This window comes from Malus sylvestris, chromosome 2, assembly GCF_916048215.2.
Source record: "Malus sylvestris chromosome 2, drMalSylv7.2, whole genome shotgun sequence".
Classification (NCBI taxonomy): Eukaryota; Viridiplantae; Streptophyta; class Magnoliopsida; order Rosales; family Rosaceae; genus Malus; species Malus sylvestris.
This window is the reverse complement of record NC_062261.1, coordinates 1,858,453-1,883,939: the sequence shown is the minus strand read 5'-3', so window position 1 is coordinate 1,883,939 and position 25,487 is coordinate 1,858,453. Positions and strand designations below refer to the sequence as shown.

Here is a 25,487-nt window from a genome sequence, read left to right as displayed (position 1 = left end):
CTTCTCGTTCACTAGAAGTATCCTCAGGAGAGACACCTTATTAGTTGGGTCGACCGGAAAATTGCGCTGACTCTTTGTATTTACCAGCTTTTCCTGCCATTCTACTTTGATTTCGATCATTTTTGGTGTTGACATGGAGCCACCCACTTGTTCACTGAAAAAGAAGGATAAAGAAGTTTAGAGAGACAGAGGGAAACGTAATTAACAACATCTGACATAAAATAAATAAGGAAATTTAAACGACCCTTAAAAGATAAACAAAAACAAACAAACAAAAAACAACCATCTCAGTGCCTGCATTGCAGAAACATTAGCAGCCGCATGTCGGTGATCCCCCTGGACTATGTCCCTAAAACACAAAAAACAGAAACAGACAAAAGAAATTAAACCCTTACTTCTTAAAATGGATATAGAGAAACATAAATCTTACCAAAAAGAGCACGCACACACCAATACACCAATATGCAAGTCCTTTTTCATTATTTATTTATATTATCAACAATAATACTAAATTGCATACCCCTCTGACACTACTGCTGCAGAATTATTATTGGATGTCATCAGTCATCATTGAAAGTAGGGTTAAAATATTAGAAAGTTTTTGTCTAGTGGTGTTGTTACTTTCGGTTCCCCCCTCACTTACTGTTTTTTATTCTTTGCTTTCGGCTCTTCATGCTGTAAAGCAAAAGCAGGATATTAGATTAAGTTTTAGAGGGATTGCATGTCATCATGATGTTGGCTTAGCTGCCATCTTCCCTGCTCTCTTCTTCACGTTTCTTCTTCCTTATATGCTGCAACTTGTAACAATTTTAGTCATGAAATAAATATATAAAACTTCAATATGGTATCAGAGCAGGAAAAATAACCTGCTTCTGCATTTCTTCTAGCTGATCGTATTCCATCTCCGACATGGCGGAAGAACATTCTTATTCGTTTGGAGATGAAAATCCCCAGCCTTCCTCCTCAACCGTGTCTGAGGTGGATGTAAATCCAAATCAAAGATTAAGCTCGGTCTTGTTAAATGAGTTTAATTACTTACCTTGGTCGAGAGCAGTGAGTCTTGCCCTAGGTGGAAGATCCAAGCTAGGGTTCATAAATGGAAGCATCGAAGTCCCAGATGTTTCCTCACCAACTTATGAAATCTGGCTTTGCAAGGATCAGCTAGTTATGTCATGGCTCCTAAATTCCATGGAACGTAAACTAGCTGAAATATTCAGTTATTCTGAATCATCATTCAAGCTATGGGAGACAGTCAAGGAGATGTATGGCAGCCAGAACAATGCTGCACGTGTGTTTCAATTGAAGAAGGACATTTCCAACCTACAACAAGAAGGAAAGCCCTTTGTTCAACTTCTGGGCAGCATGAAGAGCATGTGGAATGAGCTGGAAATGTATCGGCCTCATACAACTGAGGCGTCTTTGCTACTAAAAAGGGCAGAAGAAGACAAGATATTCCAACTCTTGTCAAGCCTCGATTCAGGATACGAAGACCTACGAAGCCACATACTCATGAACCCCGATCTACCTTCCTTCACCAGCGTATGTGCAACAATCCAACGTGAAGAAGTACGAAGGAAAGTCATGAACATTGGCACAAAGACCGGTGTAACTGAAGCAAGGGCTTATCTAGCCAACGAAAGAAAATACAAAGTGAAGAATCCACACTTAAAGTGTCAACACTGCAACTATACTGGTCACGTTAAGGAGACATGCTGGATTTTACATCCAGAATTAAAGCCAGAGTTCATGAAGGATAACAAGGGCTCACAAAGACTGAACCGTGCACCACACAGAGCCAACAATGCAACTGCCTCAACATCTCATGGTTCTGATGCACTCAAGAATTTCACTGCAAATCCAGCTGCACTCATAAATGAGTTTGCAGTGTATCTTCAAAGCAAGAAAGAGGTTGGCTTTGAAGATGGAAATTCAATAGCTTTGCTAGGCAAGTTCGCTGGATTTCTGACAGACACACAACACATGACCCGAGATGACATGCAAGGTATCATGACTGCTTTCAAAACTGCTCTTAATGTAAATATGATGCATGATTTGTGGATTGTTGATTCGGGTGCCACAGATCATATGACCAACCATGTTTCTAAGTTTCACAAGTTTGAAAATTTTTCAAAACCTTCTCAAGTCTCAACTGCCAATGGTGAGAGTTATAAGGTTTTAGGGAAGGGAAATATCAACTTAATGTCGGACAAAATTGAGTCAGTAGCCTTATTTGTTCCTTCTTTTCCATTTCAACTTCTATCTGTGGGAAAAATCACTAATACCTTAAATTGTTTAGCCATTTTCTCCCCTCACAATGTCATTTTTCAGGATTGCCTCACCAAGAAGACGATTGGTGAAGGGTTTTACCTTGATGGCCTCTATTACATATCAAAAAGCAGTCCCAGAGGATTTCAAGCCAAGTCCAGTCCATCCCAAGATAGTCACTTGTGGCATCAACGTTTAGCTCATCCTGCCCAACCTGTTTTGTCATCCTTGTTTCCAAACTTAGGAAATGATTTAATTTTGTGTGAAACATGTCATTTGTCTAAAGCCACCAGATTACCTTTTACCTCATCCTTATCTAGGACTAGTAAAGTTTTCGAACTAGTTCACTCAGATGTATGGGGACCAACGTTTGAATCTTTTGATGGTTATAAGTATTATGTAACGTTTGTTGATGATTTCTCTAGAGCCACCTGGTTATACCTTTTAAAGTCTAAGAGTGAAGTGATTGAAGTTTTTAAGGATTTTCACAATCTTGTTAAGAATCATTTTTCCTCTCAAATTCAAACCTTAAGATCTGATAATGGCACCGAATATATGTCCCATATCATGTCATTATATTTGAGCAAGCACGGTATCATGCATCAAACAAGTTGTGTCGGCACACCTCAACAAAATGGTGTAGCTGAAAGAAAAAATCGTGACATACTGGAAAAAACGAGAGCATTAATGTTACAAATGAACGTACCAAAGAGATTTTGGTCACAAGGAGTCATGGCGGCTGTGTACATCATCAATAGACTTCCTAGCCGAGTCTTGGGGTTTAAATCTCCACTTGAAGTCATGAAAGGAAGAAAAATCGACCTTTCACATCTTAGAGTCTTTGGTTGTGTCTGTTTTGTTCATATACAGTCACACCATCGAGATAAATTGGACCCTAGAGCTCTCAAATGTATTTTTCTTGGTTATTCATCAACACAAAAAGGATATAAGTGCTATGATCCTCAACTAAGAAAAATAATTGTATCTAAAGATGTTCGATTTCATGAAGCTAACCCTTTTTTCAGCAAATCACATGAAGCCACAAGTCAGGGGGAGTGCATCTTAGACCTAATTCCTCTACCAAGAATCTGTACTCAAGATGTTTTAAATGACAGAGGTGCTAACCATGACCACATTGATGAATCTTCTACACCTCTCATTGAAGTCAATAATGAAGGTACTCATCCTGATAGTTCTGTGCATGATGATGACAACGGCAACCAAGAAAATCCTCAAGGTGTGGATGAAAATTTGAACGAGGATGAGATAAACCTCCCAGAACCTCGACGCAATCCTCGGCGTGATAGACAACCTCCCACAAGGTTTCAAGATTTTGTCACATATAAACCGAGGCATCCAATTTCAAATTGCGTGTCGTATCAAAAGGTAACTCCATCTCATGCTGCCTTTCTTAACAATATTTCAAGTCACAGTGAGCCTCAAAACTTTTATGAGGCTAATAACCAAGTTGTGTGGAAAGAAGCAATGAGAGATGAACTCAAAGCACTAGACCAACACAAAACCTGGAGCATCACCAAACTTCCACAAGGAAAAAAGGCAGTGGGCTGCAAGTGGATCTATAAGATCAAGTTTAATTCTGATGGTTCGATTGAGAGGCATAAAGCCAGGCTGGTGGCTCGAGGATTCACTCAAACATTTGAGGTGGATTACAAGGAAACATTTGCTCCTGTTGCAAAAATGAACTCAGTAAGGGTTCTATTGTCTGTTGCGGTCAATAAAGGTTGGTCTATGTACCAAATGGACGTGAAGAACGCCTTTCTACATGGTGATCTTGAAGAAGAAGTCTATATGAGATTGCCACCAGGACACCCTCAAAGCCAAGAGCCTAATTTGGTGTGTAAGTTACATAAGTCAATTTATGGATTGAAGCAATCGCCACGTGCTTGGTATGCAAAACTAAGTACCGTTCTTCATAGCATTGGTTTCAAAAGGAGTAATGCAGATTCATCATTATTTGTTCGCACAAGAGCTGCGAGCAAATTAGTTGTGTTAATATATGTGGATGACTTAATAATTACAGGTGATAATGCTGCTGAAATCACCACACTCAAACAGTCACTTCAACAAAAATTTGCAGTCAAAGATCTTGGGGTGTTGAAGTATTTCCTTGGAATCGAAATGGCATCTTCTTACAAGGGACTATTTCTTAATCAACGAAAATACGTCATGGACCTACTTAAAGATGCTAATATGAGTGATGCTAAGCCTGCACTTACCCCTCTTGATAGCAAGCTCAAGCTTGACTTGGGAGGCACGTCATTCTCGGATATCAGCTTATATCAGAGGCTTGTCGGCAAGCTGATCTACCTAACGATCACCAGACCAGACATCTCACATTCAGTAAGTATCGCCAGTCAGTTCATGCACTCTCCCACCATCGAGCATCTGAACCTTGTCAAAAGGATCTTACGTTACTTAAAAGGGTCTGTTGGTCGTGGCATCCTCATGGCAAAGAATGACAACACTCAAATCATGGGGTACTGTGATGCTGATTGGGCAGGAAACGCAATCGATCGCAAGTCCACCACGGGTTACTGTACCTTTGTTGGTGGAAACTTGGTCACGTGGAAGAGCAAGAAACAAACTGTCATCGCAAGATCAAGTGCTGAAGCTGAATATCGTGCAATGGCCTCAACCGCGTGTGAGCTGATATGGCTAAAAGGACTTTTATGTGACTTAGGAGTGTTCACAGCTCAACCAATGACATTATTTTGTGACAACCAGGCTGCCATGCACATAGCATCAAACCCCGTCTTTCACGAGAGGACGAAGCATATTGAAGTCGACTGTCACTATATCCGTGAACAAGTACAGTCGCAGGTGATTCAGACGCATTACGTAAAAAGCTTCGATCAGCTGGCTGATATATTCACTAAACCTCTGGCTTCCCATCAGTTTCAAAGGCTCCTCTCCAAGCTTGGATCCATCAACCTACTGGATCCAGCTTGAGGGGGAGTATTGGATGTCATCAGTCATCATTGAAAGTAGGGTTAAAATATTAGAAAGTTTTTGTCTAGTGGTGTTGTTACTTTCGGTTCCCCCCCTCACTTACTGTTTTTTATTCTTTGCTTTCGGCTCTTCATGCTGTAAAGCAAAAGTAGGATATTAGATTAAGTTTTAGAGGGATTGCATGTCATCATGATGTTGGCTTAGCTGCCATCTTCCCTGCTCTCTTCTTCACGTTTCTTCTTCCTTATATGCTGCAACTTGTAACAATTTTAGTCATGAAATAAATATATAAAACTTCAATAATTATTACAAAGGACATCTTGAAGCCACAGCGCATCCTCCTGCTGCCACAAAGACTCCTGAAAATACTGCTCCAGAAACTGGTCCTCCAGCCTCCTGGAACACAAAAACAGCAATAACCAAAGAAATTAAACCAATCAAACTTCCCTATGCGGTACCAAACAAATGAAAATCAAAATTCTCCAAACAACAGATTTACCAATCAATTGGATCAACTGGATGAACGGGAAGTTCGCCATTGTTACTGAAGGTATCCATCTCAAGGGTTCAGGGTTCAAACGGTGGTCACTCTTAGAAGCTTGGTTTCTCCCTTTTATTTCATTTATCGAATGAGTTGGTGATCTTGTTTGAATGGACATGGAGATTATATAGTGTTTGCTTGGCGAAGCTAGGCTTCCTATCACAGTGGAGTGGGGCCATATTTTATTCTCTGCCAGCATTCTTCAGATGGTTTTAGTAGCTTATTCGAATAAAACCCAGACGTTGGCCATGGAAAAATGTTATAGAGAGAGAGAGAGAGAGAGTGAGAGGGGGAGCGACAACTTTATTTTATTATTTTTTATTAAGTTGGCACGAACAGTTTGAAAACGAAATCGAAATTCTTTGCAACCTCAGAAGCCAACCCCAGATGTTGGCCATGGAAAAAATGTTAGAGGAGAGAGAGGGAGAGACAACTTTGTTTTATTATTTTTTATTAAGTTGCATGGACAGATTAATGTCCAAGGATACATTCTTTTGCCATGGAAAAAATGTTAGAGGAGAGAGAGGGAGAGACAACTTTGTTTTATTATTTTTTATTAAGTTGCATGGACAGATTAATGTCCAAGGGAGAGACAACTTTGTTTTATTATTTTTTATTAAGTTGCATGGACAGATTAATGTCCAAGGATACATTCTTTTGCCATGGAAAAAATGTTAGAGGAGAGAGAGGGAGAGACAACTTTGTTTTATTATTTTTTATTAAGTTGCATGGACAGATTAATGTCCAAGGGAGAGACAACTTTGTTTTATTATTTTTTATTAAGTTGCATGGACAGATTAATGTCCAAGGATACATTCTTTTGCCATGGAAAAAATGTTAGAGGAGAGAGAGGGAGAGACAACTTTGTTTTATTATTTTTTATTAAGTTGCATGGACAGATTAATGTCCAAGGATTGCCAACATTATGGATACATTCATTTGCCAACCTCAGAAGCTAACACGATGGATACATTCTTTTGCCAACCTCATAAGCCAACACCATGGATACATTTTTTTGCCATTTATTATTTCTTATTTTTACATAGTTTTTATCTATTTATTCAATCAAAATGTTTGAATTTTTTTATTGTAACCGTTTCTAATAGTATTATAATGAGAGATTTTAAATTTATAGGATTATAAATCTTATAAAATATCAAACAATTAATGTCAAAACTATAAAAATATAAATATTAATAGTCATATAATGAGGTGTACAAAGTCAAAGGACCTTGATCAAACTTTGAATAAGATTTTAATCAAAGAATATTAAGGATTAGGAACCGCATCTAAAATATTTCTAAAATAAAGTTGTCTCTCCCTCTCTCTCTCTCTCTATCTCTAACATTTGTCCATGGCCAACGTCTGGGTTTTATTCGAATAACCGTTTGACAAATTGGCTGGTTTTTTCCCCTGCATGCTTCTTAACGAGTCCAACGGATCATAACCAATCAAATATTCGAATGTCACCAAAGCAGGAGTATGAAAAGGAAATTATATTTTTTTTATTAGTCAGGTCAGGTCAATGAACTTCGGAGTACACAAAATTCCAACTGAGGGGGAGAGAGAGAGAGAGAGGGAGAGTATTGTGTCTGGGTTTTTTGGCGGGACTTGGATTCTCTGCCCTTCCGTGCCCTCCTGTTTTGTGCGGTCACGGTTAATCCATGCTAACATTTTATATTATTTTTTATAAAAATAATAAGACAAAAAAAAAATAGTAATATAAAATATTAACGTGACTTAACCGTGATCACACAAACAGGAGGGCACGAAGAGGGCACCGAATTAGGAGGGCAGAGAATCCAAGTCCTTTTTGGCGCGGTTGGCATTAATTCATATGGGAATAAATATTCCTACAAAAGTGCAAATACCATATGAAAAGGAAATTATATTATTTTATTAGTCACGTCAACGATCTTCGGAGTACAGAAAAAACACTCGAGTTCGCGAGTTTTTGGCATGGTGGTTGACATTAATTCATGTGGAATAAATATTGCTGCAAATACTATATGAAAGGGAAATTATATTATTTTATTAGTCATGTCAATGAACTTCGGAGTACACAAAAAACACTCGGGAGCTCCAAACACTCGAGTACACAAAATTCCAAGGAGCTCCAAACACTCGATACACAAAATTCCAATTGAGGGAGAGAGAGAGGGAGAGTTTTGTGTTTGGATTTTTGGCATTCATATGGGAATAATTATTGCAAATACTGTTCGACAACATACCTAAAATTAATTGGAATCAAAGTAGATGCAAATAAATCTTTGTTCAACCTTTTGAGTTTTTACTAGAATAACAATCTTTTTACTTGTACGGCCCCTGCTTTGATATCTGCAAGTACTGCAAACTGGTTTGAGCTGCCTTACATCTTGGAGTTAGTTTTGCTTTCTTTCTCCAAAATATGCTCATTTGTTAACTTCTTATGGTAATTACACTTTGTGTTTGCGCATAATGAAGTCGAATTTAAATTACTGAAAATATGACCTTAGCCTTTGGAACTTAATTTTTTTCTACATAAAACCTGACGTAAATTTTTTTGCTTGAATAAAACCCATTAACTAGACTCAACATAAGCAAATTCATTAATTATGTTTGACTTTACCCATTTAAAATTTTTCGGATGCCTAAAACACCCTTATTGAATGTTTAATGTACACAATTAATTATATGCAAATTGCAAGGGGAAATTAATGATTTTACAAAAATAATATTTTGCATATAAATGTAAGGATTTGTTGGTTAGTTTGGCTCTCGAATTTCAATTCACCATTACAACGTGTCCATATTATATATAAGTAAATTATTGTACTTTAAAATATATATAAAAAAATTGTTGAAAGGAGATAAAAATTGCAAGTAAATTAATTTTAGAACAAAGAAAAATAAAAGAACCAACTATAGGTAAATTATTTACATATACAGTCTAGATATTTAATTCAAATAAACAAATGTAGGTAAATCACGTACATAATTTACCTACTATTATTGAAATTTACTTACTTGCATAATTTACCTACTATTATATTAATTTACCTACTTGCATAATTTAGGGAAAATTCCAACAAAACATGAGAAACTGACATTAATAAGAGGAGAAACTAAAAGCGGGTGAAAATCGTCTTACAAATCTTCATTCCATACCAAGTTCTACCGCCACTAAAATTAATAGTTCTACCGACATTAAAATTAATAATTATTCAAGTAGCTGCTTCCGAAGGAATCTGGTAGAAAAGGACTGAGAGAAAAAAAAAGTAGAAAAGAACGAACGTATCACAAACAAGGAATCTGGTACACGCCGCCCCGAATGATTATCAGTCCAAAGTAACACCCTAGTGATGGTTCCTTCCTGGCGACCAGGAGATTTCCAAGCTCAACCATAATCATTTTTCTTGCATGTTCAAACAAAAAGCCAACGTTTTTTTTTTTTTTTGAGAACTAAAGCCTACGTTTTTTGTGTCTGTTCTTTTCTACCTCTTTTTCTCTCTATTCTTTTATATTTTTTTCTCTCAGTGCCGCCAGTGGCGGATTCAGGATTTTAAACTCGGGGGGTCCCAATAATAAATTTCAAAAAAATTATAGACAAAAATAACATTAAAAAGTTAAATATAATACATTTCATTCAAAATCATACGCAAAACAACATTACAAGCTATAAAATCACAAAACAACAAATCGTCGTTTTTTCTTTGCATGCAAAGTGTATGGGAACTCATGCTTTGTAGGCCTACAAGGTCCCATTTGCAAATATGTTCTTTGAACCTCATCTTGAATATTAGAAGAATAGTCCTTCATTCGAATTCTTTTTCTTGGGTCTCTCTCAAGATTATTAAAATCAACGTCACACTCATTTTGTCTTGAGCTCGAACTACCAGAACAAATAAATGGTGCTATTGGCTTTGGAAGGAAAAATCTTTCCATATTTCTTATTTGTAAACTACATATTTAAGCAAAAACACAAAACATATACCGATTAACCAATAAACAAAAATTCCATCTAAATTCCAATGATAAAATGAGTATACAAACATAAAACATATCAACAATCATATCAATAATAGACTAAAAATCTCCATCAATATCTAATATAATTTAATTGAGATTAGATTAGAATTCTAAAAAACTTAATTGAATTTTGAACCAAATAGTGGTGGAGTGGAGAATTAAAACAAGTGGATGTATGATATTGGACTTACGTAATTATAATATGGGATTGGGTCATGGGTGAGATTAGAAATTTAGGGTTTTGAAATGGGGGGAAAGAGGGAACCAAATAATAGGGAATTGGGGGAAAAGCAGCAGGGAAAGAGAGAACTTTGGGGAAGGGCTCAGGGGGGCTGGGCTTTAAAATTAAAGCAATATTGAGTCATCATGCATGGCAAACGACAACGTTTGTCTACCTTTTTGTTTTTTTATACTTAAAACAATGGGCCAAAACACAGCCGTTTTGGACCAATTGGTAAAAAGCCCTATTTTCTTTCTTCTTCCCGCAGCGTCTTCTTCTTCACTGCTACCTGCAACTGCAACCTGCAACCTGCACAGCAGCTCAAACCTTGTGTTCGAGGGGTCCCCCGGAAATTTTCTAACAGGGATTTAGGGTCGCCGAAGGGTCCTAGGACCTCCCAGGTCCCTCTGTAGATCCGCCACTGAGTGCCGCAGTGCTTCTTCGGAATCAAGGTTTAAAATGTTGATGAAATCGGAAATATCGATAGTTCAAAAGCACGGAAATTTCGATCGAAATATCGGTAATCCAAAAACTTTGCAGGATGTTTATTTAATCAATTATCTATTAGTTTATCACAAAAAATTGGAAGGAAATACATTGCATGATGGATTTAACTGATTTAAGTTGATTATATAACGAGCTGGCAAACATTGTGAGTGTAGAAAATATGTAGTAATTAATGAAAGAAGTTTAAACACACCGTAATCATTTATATATAATAAATTAGTACAATATTTTACACTTTATACATTGTATGGTAAGATACATGAGTGACTTAGTATCACATAGAGTTCCAATCAAGGTCTAAAATATCGATGATATCGGAAATATCAGTAGTACAAAAACACGAAAATTTCGATAAAAATATCGGGATAATATCGATATTTTAGACCTTGTTCGGAATCAACTACTTGAATAACTATTTGGTATGGAATGAAGATTTGTAAGACGATTTTCACCGGCTTTTAATTTCTCCTCTTATTAATTTTACTGTTTCTTTAATTGTCCACATCAAACACAGAAAATTTCCAAACAACAGATTTACCCTTCAATTGGATCAATTGGAAATTCGCCATTGTTACAGAAGGCATCCATCTCAACGGTTCAGGGTTCAAACGGCGGTCACTCTCGAAGCTAGGGGTTTCGTCCTTGTATTTCATTTAGCTGCTTATATATATTTCTAGAGAGATTTGAAGGAAAAAAAAAAAAAAAAAAAAAATATATATATATATATATATATCGAGAGAGAGAAGGGGTCGGGTGGGGTAAGAGCAGAGAGGCGATCTAGTGGGGTAAGAGCGAATCCACCCCCTACCCTATTGCCTAGCCAATTGGGCAATTGAATCCCCTACAGCCCAACTTATCACATCTGGGTTTCAGTTTATTTGGGCCTGTAGCCCAACAGGCCCCAAGTTAATAAACCCGCCACCCTTTCCCGCGTTATGGCGCGAAAATAGGTTCCCAATCCCCGTATCCAGTGCCACATTCGAGAAAAGACGCTCTAACGGGTGTCCTTCTCTGCAAAGCTCTTAGGGTTTCGAAAGTCCCCAACTCCGATTTCAAATCAATTCCCAAAACGCACCTTCTACCCATTAGGGTCGCCGTTTTCGATAATTTCTTCTGGGGGATTCGTGTATTCAGATAAATAAGTCTTATTGGTTCCTGGGCTCTGAGCGATCGATTCGCCAATGGCTCCGTCTTCGTCATCGACGCTTGCGAATCGGGACGCTTCTGCTTCAGCTGCTGAGGACGAAGCCGTCATGTCCGTGACCTGAGCTTTTGCGCAGGTTGCGTTGCTGCAGTTCCAGCCGGGCAAGTTCGATCAGTGCCTTACCGCCTTATCTGAGTGCCTCAAGAGGAAGCCAAACGATCCCAAAGTAATTTTCTTTCTTGTTCTTTAATTTTATATGAAAAGATGAAGCTTTTTTCTTTTTTCTTTTTGAAAACCCAATTTCTGAAATGAGTTAAGTTTGTATTTTTGTAATGTATATTTGCTTACTATGGATCTTCTTATTAGACTTTTCATAATATCGGACTTGCGAATCGGGAAGGTTGTTCAGACCCTAAGAGGTTGCTTGATGTGCTTTATGATGTCAAGGTATCTTAAATTTTCTCTTTTTTTTTTCCATTCAAAATACGCAGAGATATATAGTCTTCCACTGCTCGCATATATTTGAGGAGGCGTGGTGGGTTCTTTCTTTGTCTGTACTTAAGTGCTTTTGGGTGGAGTAGTGGTAGATTTTTTTGGTGCCTTGGGTACTCATTGTTTTTCTATCAACATATTGAGATTAATTTAAGCTGACTAGTCTTGAAATGACTTCTGTTTACTTCTTGGGGTTAGATTTTATCATTTTTGTTGTATATACTCATTCCTTCTTTGATGTCTAAAGTATACTTCTTAGTTAGGAGGAAAAAGCTTTGTCGAGAGAGGGTTAGAGGTTTTTTGACGTGGAACTACAAGTTAGAATAATTATAGAACCATAGCCATGCAGAAGCAGGCAGAGTTGAACCTTAAGCTAGATATGGTCTCTGTTGACCCTGTTGTATAATTATATTTGACTTTCCATTAAAGGGGGCAACAGATGATTTTCAAGTTCATATAATTTAGTGAGGTTATAGTTCTGGGCTTTCCATCAAAGTTGGTAACAGTTTGAATGATGAGTTTAGTTTCCCGAGGTTTCTAAGGATGGTGCTGAGAGTAATCTTGCAAGTCAAGTACTGAATTCTATTTCTTGTGATTTTGGTTCACTTGGTGGTACCAAGTTGTAGCAACTACGAAGATTATTAGAGCTAGTATACATGGACAGTTATTTTGTTAGTACAGTAATTTGCATTTTTCTATTGCGACAAGCATCGGCATTATGCAGGAGCTGTTATTTCCATCAATATGATAAATCCATGTTAACATCTAGTCTAATTTCTTCTTCTTGATGTTGGACCAATAATAGATTTGAGTTTCAATAATGTGCCTCTGCTGGTTGAGGTATCCATTTACAAGTGGGGCACTTTTGCTGAATTCATAAGGCTTGCGTTCAGTCAACTCTCATGCCGTCTTTCTCATTTAGAGACCCTGAAGCTGGATATCAGGGGAGCGGTTAGCATACTTATCCCATGTTATTTGGTTGAGATCAACTATTGTCGCGTCCCTTACTCAGTTGTTGTTGGCTTTCAGGTCTACAATCAGAATTATGCGTTTCCCGCGTTATCAAATCTAAAGCATTTGGAATTATTAGTGGATGCCAACTACTGTCTGTCCCTTGGTCGCTTAGCTTCTTTCATGAAGGCAGCTCCTGACTTGCGCAGCCTTGTTTTGGGGGTATGTATGTATTGTACGCCTTTGTTATTGATAGGTTACCAAAGTTAAACTTGATATATGCATCAATGTCCTCTCACGATCTCTCTGTTACCTGTATTCTCGAAGAGCCAAAAGAATTAATAACGGGGTTTGTTTTGAATCTGGTTGTGTTTGCTTTCCATGTTGCAGTTGGGTTTCGGAACCTCCAATGAGGACATGGCAATACTAGAGAAAGTTTCCAAACAACCCCATCACTGCCTCAAGGTGGTAGAAATAGCAGGGTATCGAGGTCACAAGTGTTGCGTAAAGCATGGCAGGTACTTGGGTGAAGAATGTTGTTGCACTAGAGAAGATTGTTATAAATCCTGTCCGGTTTTGGTGTCAGCCTACGGGAATCGAGATCAATTGCCTACTGGAGAATGAAGAAGAGAATGCCAGAGATCATGCTATCCAACACCTCAAGAAAAAAGTGCCCGCCAGTGTAGAATTTGTGTGCCGGTAGGAGTGCAGCTCCGCAGTGCTTATTCGGAAGCAGCTACTTGAATAACTATTAATTTTAGTGGCTGCAGAACTTGGTATGGAATGAAGATTTGTAAGACGATTTTCTCCGGCTTTTAATTTCTCCTCTTATTAATTTTAGTGTTTCTTTAATTGTCTATGGTGTTTTGTTCTGGATGATCATGTAAAATTATGATTGAACTGAATGAATCCATTTTTCCAGTAATTTTACTTTTGATGATTTGTAAATTTGGTGACCAAATAATGGAGAGCTGCTCTCTTGAACTCAACTTGATTTGATTTTTAATTTGCAGAGAGAGAATAATTTCTTGTCTGCAACTAGTTTATAATTTAAATTCGACTTCATTAGGCGCGAACACAAAGCGTAATTATCACAAGAAGTTAAGAGAAAAAAAGAAACTAACTCCAAGATGTAAGGCAACTCAAACCAGTTTGCAGTACTTGCAGATATCAAAGCAAAGGGCAGTGCAAGTAGAAAGACTGTTATTCTAGTAAAAACTCAAAAGGTTGAACAAAGATTAATTTACATCCCAATTAGTTCTGGGTCTGAAGTCAATTAGTATTTGTAATTATTATTCCCATATGAATTAATGTCAACCGCCATGCCAAAAACCCAAACAAAATCCTCCCCCCCCTCTCTCTCTCTAACGTTTTTCCATGACCAAGGACAAGGAATATGTCACCAATAAGTATTAGATGGATGCCAAGTTTCTGGGAAATTTTATTTAAACTCATTTAACCTATTTATACATCCAATTTAAATTTTAAATGTTAATTGTCTATTTCACACTATTGCATAATTACTATTAAGTACACAATGAAATTAATAATAAAACTCATATTTATCAATAAACCCAAACATTTATTGTGTAGATGGCATATTAACAAAAAAATGTAGATGGCAGCACTTTCTATTAAGAAAAACAACCAATAATTTACAAGATTGGGGAAATATCAATAAACTTGATTAATGTTTCTTCGATTACATGCAACCAACTGCTCACACATGCGTGTACATATATATAGTTCCATTTGATATATGTTAATGGCGGGGATCAGTGATCAGGATTATGCTTTGGAGTTTCGAGGGGTACAGTTGAACAGACAAGAAATGTAATTGTTTTTGGTGAGGGAAGTTGCAGCCAGAAACAAGATGGAAAATAAACACGAAAGTTAAAAAGGGATTGGAACCTTCGGTTCAATTCTAACTTCTTGTCCCACAATCCTTTTTTCTAGTTCCCCCTTTCAGACTATTGATGTGGATTACACACACCCCTCAGATTTCTATGTTGAATCCTTCCACGAGTTACAACAACATTTTAATTTCATCTCGGACCCAAAGTTGCTGGGGGTGTCGATGAGCTCAAAAGCCGTCCCAGTCCCCTGTAGAAAAATACCAAAAAAAGCTCACTCATCTCCTTCCTCTTTCTCATGAGCCCATTTGTCTTTTTGTTAATTCTATCTGTGCGTTCTGGTTGGCGTGTCAAGGCAGAGACCCTAAGAATAATGCTTCAGACTATCACTCGCTCAACCAAAAAAAGAAAAAGAAAGAAAGAAAGAAAGCGTTTCAATTAACATTAGAAGCATGTTGAAATCGATTGATCGAAGGAGTCGTCCCTACGCAGCTCCTGCTCCAATTCAATGCTTCTTTACGAGGGTTTAATAGGTAATAAATTTGGGTTTAAAGAAATATTAATAGTTTAGTTAAAAATCAATATGTGTAAAGAGTAAGTTGGGTGTAGAAATAAGTTACATGAGTTTAAATAAAATTTTGCCAAGTTTTTGCATAAATGAGTTTTTTAACTTAAATCATTTAATAAGATTAATATTTAAAATAAACTTGATGTTAGATTACATATTGATTGTTTTTAACTTAAATCATTTAATAAGATTGAAATTTAAAATAAACTTGATGTTATATTACATATTGATTGTAATTAATATTTAAAATAAACTTGATGTTAGATTACATATTGATTGTTTTTAACTTAAATCATTTAATAAGATTGAAATTTAAAATAAACTTGATGTTATATTACATATTGATTGTCAAAAGGTTATTCGAATAAAATCAGACGTTGGCCATGGAAAAATATTAGAGAGAGGGAGAGAGAGAGGGAGGCAGATTGTCTGCCCTCTAGTTATCGTGCCCTTCTCTTTCTTTCCTATTTGTACGGCCACGGTTAAGTTACGTTAACATTTTATATTAATTTTTTAATAGAGATAATAAGACAAAAAGTAATAAAAATATAAAATATTAATGTAGCTTAATTGTGATCGTACAAATAGGAGAAGGAAATGGCACGGTACGGAAGGGCAGACCATCTGCCTCTGAGAGCAAGTCCACCGGAGTGGACATTGCCCAGCACTCAGTCCAAAAAACTGCCCAGCACTCTGTCCATTACCTCCAGCCCGCACAACAGCATGGGGCCCAGCCTATGCTGGTCTCTGGGCTAGCTCAAAACTGACTGACCAAGAAGCTGGGCAAGTGGCCACGTGGCAACTCCTTGGCTCTTGGATTTGAATATTTTTCAAATCCAACGGTCCATATTAATTAACTATATTAAAATTTATTAAAAATTATAAAAAAATACAAAAAAATATTAAAAAATACAAAAATTTAAAAAAAAATACAGAAAATTAAAAAAAAAGTTATTTTTTTCTATAAATAATAAAGTTTGTGGTTGAAGAATAAAGTGTATTTGATGAGTTTATGTAATTTCATTTTAGTGTGTTTTTTTTATAGTTTATTTGATGAGTTTATGTAATTTTATTTTAGTGTGTTTTTTTTAAGTTTATTTGATGAGTATGTAATTTTATTTTAGTGTGTATTTTTTTTAAGTTTATTTGAAATTTTATCCGAAATTGGTTAAAAATCTTATCCGAAATAAAATTAAAAAAAAAAAACACACCAAATAAATATGTTGGGTGCCAGCGTATTTTTTTAGGGGTGGAGATGCCTTGACCTATTTCTGTTCATTCCAGTCTATTACTGTTCACTTGAATGGATAAATGCGCTGGATGCAGACGTAAAGTCCTTAGGGATGGACTTGCTCAGAGAGAGAGAGCGAGGGCGAGAAACAACTTTAAATAAAGCTGGCCATGGGACGGAGCAATAAAGATTGAGAATCTAAGTGGAGCAATAAAGATAGAGAATCTACGTGTCCACGTGGAGCAATAAAGATTGAGAATCTAAGTGGAGCAATAAAGATTGAGAATTTCAGTCCTGGAAGCAAAGCAATGAAGGAGGAAATCTCTCTCTCTCTCTCTCTCTCTCTCTAACATATTTCCATAGACTTGGATTGTCTGCCCTCCTAGTTGTGGTGCCCTTCCATGCCCTCCTATTTTGTGCGGTCACGGTTAAGCCACGTCAATATTTTATATTAATTTTTTAATAAGATAATAAGACAAAAAATAATAAAAATATAAAATATTGACGTGGCTTAACCGTGACCGCACAAAATAGGAGGGCATGGAAGGGCACCACAACTAGGAGGGCAGACAATCCAAATAGGACTTGGATTGTCTGCCCTCCTAGTTGTGGTGCCCTTCCATGCCCTCCTATTTTGTGCGGTCACGGTTAAGTCACGTCAATATTTTATATTAATTTTTTAATAAGATAATAAGACAAAAAATAATAAAAATATAAAATATTGACGTGGCTTAACCGTGACCGTACAAAATAGGAGGGCATGGAAGGACACCACAACTAGGAGGGCAGACAATCCAAGTCCTATTTCCATGGCCAAAATCTGGGGTTGCTTCCGAGGTTGCAAAGAATTTCGATTTGGATTTCAAACTGTTCATACCGACTTAATAAAAAATAATAAAATAAAGTTGTATCTCCCCCTCTCTCTCTCTCAAAATTTTTCCATGGCCAACGTCTGGGTTTTATTTGAATAAGCTACTAAAGCCATCTGAAGAATACAACAACAACAACAAATTTTTTCCCCACTAAGTAGGGTCGGCTATATGAATCCTAGAACGCTATTGTACTTGGTTATGTGTCATGTCTTCCATTCGATCCAAGTACTCTAAGTCTTTTTTTAGGGTCTCTTCCAAAGTTTTCCTAGGTCTTCATCTACCCATTCGGCTCTGAACCTCTGTCCCATAGTCATATCTTCGAACCGGAGCATCAGTAGGCATTCTTTGCATATGTCCAAACCACCGTAACCGATTTTCTCTCATGTTTCCTTCAATTTCGGCTACTCCTACTTTACCTCGGATATCCTCATTCCTAATCTTATCATTTCTCGTGTGCCCACATATCCAACGAAGTATCCTCATCTCCGCTACACTCATTTTATGTACGTGTTGATACTTCACCGCCTAACATTCTGTGTCATATAACATCGCCGACCTTATTGTCGTCCTATAAAATTTTCACTTGAGCTTCAGTGGCATACGGCGGTCACACAACACGCCGGATGCACTCTTCCACTTCATGCATCCAACTTGTATTCTATGGTTGAGGTATCCATCTAATTCTCCGTTCTTTTGCAAGATAGATCATAGGTAGCGAAAACGGTCGCTCTTTGGTATTTCCTGATCTCCGATCCTCACCCCTAACTCATTTTGGCCTCCATTTGCACTGAACTTGCACTCCATATATTCTGTCTTTGATCGACTTAGGCGAAGACTTTAGATTCCAACACTTCTCTCCAAAGGTTAAGCTTCGCATTTACCCCTTCCTGAGTTTCCAAATGTTAAGATTCCAACACTCCTCACCCCTAAAGCCATCTGAAGAATGCTGACAGAAAATAAAACATGGCCCCACTACACTGTGATAGGAACCCTAGCTTCGCCAAGCAAACACTATATAATAATCTCCATGTCCCATACCATACTTATACCACTTGGCTATGGATACGTTAGAATATGAGTTAACTCCCGTTCATCCCTTAAACCCCACTTTATTAAACAGGCACTTCCCCTGACGTCCAATTGTATATTCAAGCCCTGCACCATACGTCTGACATATACAAGATTTCATTATTTTAATAATCAACCAATTGTATACTCAAGCCCCTGCACCCTACATTTGACATATACAAGGTTCATTATTTTATATTCAAGGTAAACTTCAACCCATGAATATCCTCACAATGCAAACACTCTACACAGGTGAGCACTTGACACAACACAACTCTTTTTCTTGCTTTGCAATGCATATGTATACGTCATGTGCATAATACTCACATTTTATCTTACAAACCTGCAAGCTTCAACATAAACCAATTTGATTAGTAACAAAAGTAATATAATCATAATATCAATAACAAAGTAGTAATTTATGATCCATCATATAAGGTGTTGCTCATTGACCACTCTATATATTTTTCCAACATCTCGTCCATTTTGGTCGGACAACCTGTTTTTATTAGAAAGGAATAAACATCTATGTTAAAGAAGATAATTGTTAAAGTGAAATACATGTCTCAAAGGCCACAAGACATGAAATCATGTCTCTAAGGCCCCGTTTGGGATTGAGGTGATTTTAAAAAAAGTCAATGTGAAAAAAAGCTGAGGGTCATTTTTGTGTTTGGTAAACTGAAAAAAAAGGGCTTATTTTGGAAACTGCTGTGAGAATAAGCTGAAAATCAAAGGAAAAGCTGAAGCTGCTATTTGCTGCTTTGAAAAAAAAGCCAGTTTTTTCAAAGCACACGGAGCTACAGTGCTCCTTTAATGAAAAGACACACTATCATCCTGCTTTTTTTTCCAAAAGCACTTTCACAGAAAAGTTTACCAAACACTCTACTGGCTTTATTTCACAGCCGCTTATTCTCACAGCACAGCCGCTTATTTTCACAGCAGTTTTTTTTCAAAGCACAGCAATACCAAACCAGCCCTAACTTTTCCCTTTCCAAACATCATCTTTTATTTTTATTTTGGCCCACCCTTCTACTTCTTCTCATCTCTCTTCCCTCACTCACCGACTAACCAATTTATAAAAGATAGTATCCCAACAATTAGTAAACTGACATCATATGTGCAGCCTTTTGAAGATCATTTTTATAACAATATAAATATCTTTTATTTTTATTTTGGCCCACCCTTCTACTTCTTCTCATCTCTCTCTCTCTCTCTCTCTATCTCTCTCTCCACTTGATAACTTTCTTTCATCTGGCTATCCTTACTCATTCTCTCCTTCCTTTTCACTCCTGCTTTTGCTTCGTACTCTTTTCCTTTCTTTCATCTCCTCTCACAGCTCTCCCTTTTCACTCATCATAATACACCTCATCTCTTTCTCATCATCTCAGTTTGTCAAAAAATCATAACCAAGGGTGGTGATAGTTGGCGGGGATGGATGAGGCACATGGAGTGACTCTCATGAGAGCATAGCCACAACGTCATCCATCGTCTCGTTCGTTGTGGTTGCCATTAGTGAGTGTGAATGGCCAATCGTAGCAGTTGTTGAGTGAGAGGTGAGGTTGAGTTGATGATAAAGATATGAGGACTTGGGTTGGCAATGGCGAGCTTGACGCGATGATGATCAAAAGAATCCATTTTTGGTTCCTTGGCTTTCTAATGCTGTTTTCTTCCATTCATTTGTAGTCACGTTAATTAGACTTGCACAACAAACTAATTTTTAATTGATTGGTGTGGTGTTTTCATAGCTCTTACTAGGAGAGTAAAGAAGAAGAGAGTATAGTCTTGTAATAACAGAGTCACACACCGGATTTAAGTGGTTTGCCAATTTGGCTACGTCCACTAGACTCGTGTTTATATTTGTAATTCACTAAAAATGAGATTTACAAAATACAATGAAAGTAGCTTGAAAAGCCATTACATAATCTACTCAAATTGGATGCTAAAGAAGGAGGGATATGAGAAAAGGAGGATTTCTTCTTTGCTGGCTTGGCGTTCTTCTGATCTTCCCCTTCATTTATATAGAATGTAATCATACCTCTTGTTGCTATTTGGCCATTTACGTCCCCCTTGACATTGGAAGCTCATTTGTTCTCATATCATTGGAACATTTGGAATGATAGATTGAAGCATTTAAGAGAGAATATAGACAAATAATTGAAATTTCCCCTAGGCTAGTGAGTAAGCACTCTAAAACATCAACAACATATTGCCACATGCATGTCAATACATACACATACATAGTCTATGACCCTATATAGACTCACACCTCTCCAAACTTGGGGGATGAATCATCACACTACATTAACTCAACTTGCCAACTCACTCCAAACTCAACACTTAGCCATACGTATAAGCTATAGACTTCCCACCTCCACACCCTAATTATTATCTTCTATTAATTACCAACTTCCACCTCACCCTTTGGAGAAAAATGAAATACGCAAAAACTACTCAAATAATCCCACATGAAGCTCAGCTATAGCAATGATAATTGCCATTAGCAAGTAAAAACAACTTTAGGGCCTGCCTAAAACAATCTAATACATATATAAGTTATGTACAAAATTACAAAACTACAATGAGGATGGCAAACACTAGAAACCTCTCTAGTTGGAGAAATTTGAGTTTAAAAGTACTAGCTAGGGTTAGATATATTCTTGTAGTGAAAGGATCCCTACCAACTTACATGTTAAAAATACGAGTTTTAATTTTTTTTAAATTTTTTTTACTCATAGCGTATATATGGGTGCGTTTGGTACGCGGGACGGGACGGGACAGAACGGGACGAGGCGTTCCGTCCCGCGTTTGGTGCGCCAAAAATGGGTGGAACGGGCTGTTCCACGGGACAGATTTTGGGTGTTTTTGCGTTCCACCTCCCCCCTGGAACGGGTTTGTTCCACGTATGTGGAACACAATGTTTTACCATTTTAAGACAAATATACCCCATGTCTTTTTCAAAAATTACACCTTCGTTCCGTCCCGTTCCGTCCCGTCCCGTCCCGTCCCGTCCCGTTCCGTCTGCGTACCAAACGCACCCATAAGGAACCCAATAAAATTATAACTTCGCACATACATACATACATACATACATACATACATACATACATATATATATATATATATATATATATATATTTTTTTTTTTTAAATACGGGGTATTACAACCTCATCCTCCTCCCGATCACTACCATATTCCATACGAGTATAGGCCCACATTTCCCTACTCCAGTTGTACTTATCGACCGCTAGATTACCCAGCCTTGTATATGCCTAAGCTTCTCGTAGCTCCTACATGTACCCAGTGGCGGGTCCAGACTTTTATCATTGGGTGGTCCCAGTATCGGAGTTGAATGGAAAGAGTCCAGATCTCTCCCATCAAAGGCCCATGATCAAGTGATCCGGGCCATTGAAATTTGATCCCGGATCTCTTCCCAAGTTGAACTATCCGAAATCGGATTGAACCCATCAAAATTGGTGTTGTACTATTCGAAATAACATTGTTTAAACTAATCGAGTATGATTGTCATGTATTATATCGTTCCATGTTCTTAATTTCTACACATTCAATTATTAAAACAAAAATTCATATCATGGAGCTAAAAACTTATGTATTTTTGTTCAAAAACAAAACATATATATATATATATATATATATATTATAGAAATAGAAATCAACCATCACATGATCAAATCAATATAAAAAAATCATAAATTACAATCCAAGCACTAACAAGTATCTATTAATAATCTAACATTTTTATCCGATACACATCAATTTAATGGCATTCTATTTTGGACTAAAATTAGAAAACTTATTTTAATTTAGAAATTAGGACACTATTAAAGTAACAAAAATAAAATTAAGAAATGAAGTGGTGGTTGAGAGGAGAGAGGTGGACATGTGGTGGCTTGGGCAGGCGGTTATCTGGTTCCATCTTCACGAACATGCAAAGGCATTGTCCGTTGTTGAACCGCTTTTTCGAAATAGAGGACCTATAGATGAGGTAGATTAATTATTACCTATGATTATATTCTATTTGTGTCTGTCTAAAGTCTAATTGTTTGTTGATTGAACAGTGTAAGAAAGAAGCGATGATCACTTATGAATTATTCTTTGATTGATGGTATATTTCTCTTAAGTTGGTTTACTGGAAGAAAGAGTACTAATTTTTCTTTGACTACAATCTGTTGTTGAGTTGTTTTTTACAAAACGATTGAATTTATTTAACTGCACTTTTATTTTCCACCTTGGTTCATCTTGAATTCTATGAATTCAATGGGTTTATGTCATTTTTCTTTTAAAAAATTGTCTTCTTGACAGTAGTTGGCACTGTTGCTGGAAATTGCCCCTTAATCTTAATTGTGCTTTACTGAATTTTATTTTTTCGTTTTCCATTTTTGTTTGTGTGGTTTTTTTTTCTTTATTCATTCATTCTTTCTTTCTATTTTCTGTTTTATTTAAAAAAAAGAAACACGGTAGTCTTCTTTTTTGTCCAATTCAATTTTTAATTGAAGTCCTTTAGTAATTTGGAGCCTTCATGTTTGTGTTGAACTTCGTGAGTTATTAGGAGTAGTAGTCTTTGGTTTAATTTCTCTTTTCAGTCAAGTAGTTCTCTTTTGTTGCCATTTATTATAATGGTCTGATGATATTCCTCTTTATTTATAACTGAGAGACAAAAATGAAATGTTCCTGTTAAGTTGCTTAGCCGAACTCACCATGTTCTTAATGTGAAAATATGTCGTCGTACTAAAAAAAAAAAAAACAACTACTGTCTGTCCCTTGGTCGCTTAGCTTCTTTCATGAAGGCAGCTCCTGACTTGCGCAGCCTTGTTTTGGGGGTATGTATGTATTGTATGCCTTTGTTATTGATAGGTTACCATATAAAAGTTGATACATGTCTGAATGTTTTTGTGCGTTCTTATCCTCTCATCTCTCTGTTACCTGTATTCTCCAAGAACCAAAAGAATGAACAACGGGGTTTGTTTTGAATCTGGTTTTGTTTGCTTTCCTTGTTGCAGTTGGAATTTGGAACCTCCAACGAGGACATGGCAATACTAGAGAAAGTTTCCAAACAACCCCATCACTGCCTCAAGGTGGTAGAAATACCTACCGGGAATGGTGTTGCGTAAAGCATGTCAGGTATTTGGTGAAGAATGCGGTTGCACTGGAGAAGATTGTTATAAATCCTGTCCGGTTATGGTGTTGGCCTACGGGAATGGAGATCAATTACCTACTGGAGAACGAGGAAGCGAATGCAAGAGATCATGCCATCCAACACCTCAAGAAAAAAGTGCCTGCTAGTGTAGAATTTGTGTGCCTGTAGGAGTGCAGCGCCGCAGTGTTTTTTGTTAAATGATATATTTTGTTAGATTAGATGTTAGGTTAGTTACCGACGGGAAACCCACACCGCAGTGATTATATTATTAAATAATGTCTACAGTGTATTAGTGTCAACTCTGAGCCTTTGACTTACTTTTGTTTACTCGGATCATAGGTCCGAACAAGATCAAATTTTTATGCCCGTCTTAATTCGGACCTAAACCCGAAAGCCCAATGGACAACTTATCCCAGCACACATTAATTCGGCCCTTAAATTCAAAAGCCCAATGGGGAACTTATCCCAGCCCACATTAATTCGGCCCTTAAATTCAAATATTGGGTCTCCCGATGCTGATTTAATCAAATCAAACCTTTTATTTCCCGCACATCATTATGTCAAAATTTAAGTGTTTTAAGGTTCGGTTCGATTTCAGGGTTATATTGTCAGAGGACGATGGAGTTGTCCGAAGTTGTGCGACGGATCGGAGATCCTCCCAAATATTGTAAGGTTTTATGGAAAACTTCAACCATTGAGCCAAATGCTCACAATTACCAATCTTGTTGCGGCAAGTGTGAACATTTAAGGCTAGTATGGTATTGCTGTGCTTGTTAAAAAAACTACTTCTACTGTGCTGTGAAAATAAACAGTTGTAAAATAAAATTGTTAAGTATTTGGTAATTTTTTTTTTGTAAACGTGCTTTTAATAAAAGAAGCAATGTCTGAGTGTCTGGTAAACTTTTATATAAATTGTTTTGAATATGTTAAATGACTAAAAAAGATATAGTATTTAATGTGACATAATAATTATCAAAGACATAATAACGTGTGGGGGGTATACTTGCCATTTGAAATTGGTGGTCATGCATTGTCTTAAGAATTTATACGTTTCTAAGTTGGAAAATTGGCGGTGGTGTCCACCACTTCAATTTTCGGGACTCCCTCACCATCTATCCCATGGCATCGGAAACTCAAAGATTCGTTCATTGTTTTGGGTTTGATGTCGAATAGTATTTGCAATAATTATTCCCATATGAATTAATGTCAACAGAAATTGGAGACAGAGTTCAACACATACAGTTTTGGGACTCCCACACCCACCATCCCCTGGTCTAGGAAATTTTTATCTTTATTCACTACTGCCATATCGATGAAAAAGAAATAACCCTGCGGTAGTTGGGCCTTCTTGTCCATTAGAAGTACCCTCAGGACATACACCTTATCAGATGGGTCAATGCGAAATTTGTACTGACTCCATTGCTGCTCTTATTAGACTTAATACATTCATATAATATTACAACACCATTATACTAACCTTGTGAGGACATCCTTGAAGCTGAAACTGCTCCCGTCGTACTTATATTCTTGATGTATATCGATGGTAATTTTTCTTATTTTTATTTTTGTTAATGGTTGTGGGTTGAATGCAAAATAGATGTCCGATTGTGTAAAAATTTATGTATATACCAAATATTTTCA

At 37.0% G+C, this 25,487-nt stretch overlaps 1 protein-coding gene, 1 long non-coding RNA gene and 1 pseudogene across 2 annotated transcripts in view; 2 read left to right on the top strand and 1 right to left on the bottom strand.

The window, feature by feature from the left end:
* LOC126592446 (uncharacterized) overlaps positions 1-25,487 on the bottom strand; it is a 94,901-nt pseudogene that overhangs the window by 38,423 nt on the left and 30,991 nt on the right.
* Positions 1-25,487, top strand: part of LOC126592363 (uncharacterized) — a 212,057-nt gene that overhangs the window by 158,194 nt on the left and 28,376 nt on the right. The window lies entirely within an intron of this gene.
* LOC126592526 (uncharacterized) lies at positions 11,478-13,634 on the top strand. Its single transcript, XR_007612673.1, has 5 exons — positions 11,478-11,881; positions 12,022-12,102; positions 12,953-13,098; positions 13,177-13,320; positions 13,489-13,634. It is a non-coding gene; the product is annotated as an uncharacterized LOC126592526 (long non-coding RNA).